Source organism: Gossypium hirsutum, chromosome D10, assembly GCF_007990345.1.
Source record: "Gossypium hirsutum isolate 1008001.06 chromosome D10, Gossypium_hirsutum_v2.1, whole genome shotgun sequence".
NCBI classification, from domain to species: domain Eukaryota; kingdom Viridiplantae; phylum Streptophyta; class Magnoliopsida; order Malvales; family Malvaceae; genus Gossypium; species Gossypium hirsutum.
This window is the reverse complement of record NC_053446.1, coordinates 56478589-56479171: the sequence shown is the minus strand read 5'-3', so window position 1 is coordinate 56479171 and position 583 is coordinate 56478589. Positions and strand designations below refer to the sequence as shown.

The 583-nt window shown below is 23.7% G+C and overlaps 1 non-coding gene across 1 annotated transcript; it reads left to right on the top strand.

The window, feature by feature from the left end:
• The first annotated feature begins 244 nt into the window (after positions 1–244).
• TRNAN-GUU (transfer RNA asparagine (anticodon GUU)) lies at positions 245–318 on the top strand. Its single transcript has one exon. It is a non-coding gene; the product is annotated as a tRNA-Asn (tRNA).
• Positions 319–583: the final 265 nt, after the last annotated feature.

The following is a 583-nucleotide window of genomic DNA, read 5'->3' as shown; positions in this document are numbered from 1 at the left end:
ACTAGTTAAGTGATAATCGTAAATTAATTATTAAGATGAAATTAATATATAAAAAAATTAGTAATATAATAAAAAAATTCAAAAAATTTGCTAGCAAAGATATACTAATTATTGCAATAATATTGTTTACTATATATACAACTAGTATTGTTATTAAATAATTTAAACTTATATGGTCTTCTACCGACGTTGTTGAATTAAAATGGGTTGCACAGAATTTTACGCATAAAATACATAGCAAGTTGCTCGAATAGCTCAGTTGGTTAGAGCGTGTGGCTGTTAACCACAAGGTCGGAGGTTCAAGCCCTCCTTCTAGCGTTTCTCATATATTTTCATGGTTTAATTTGAAAACATTAACAATATTTTACCAATAAAATACATACATGGGAATTTACGAAAATTAACAAATTTATTATTTTTCCAAAATTAGTAACATAATCAATTACCACCCATGCTACTGTGAATCATCTGTTCTTATTTTAATATTATATATTTTTAAAAATTACAAATTTATTTTAAAAGTAATTTTTTTATTTAGAAGATAATCTATATTTCTAATTGAGTTATTGTCTTGAAAAAAAAA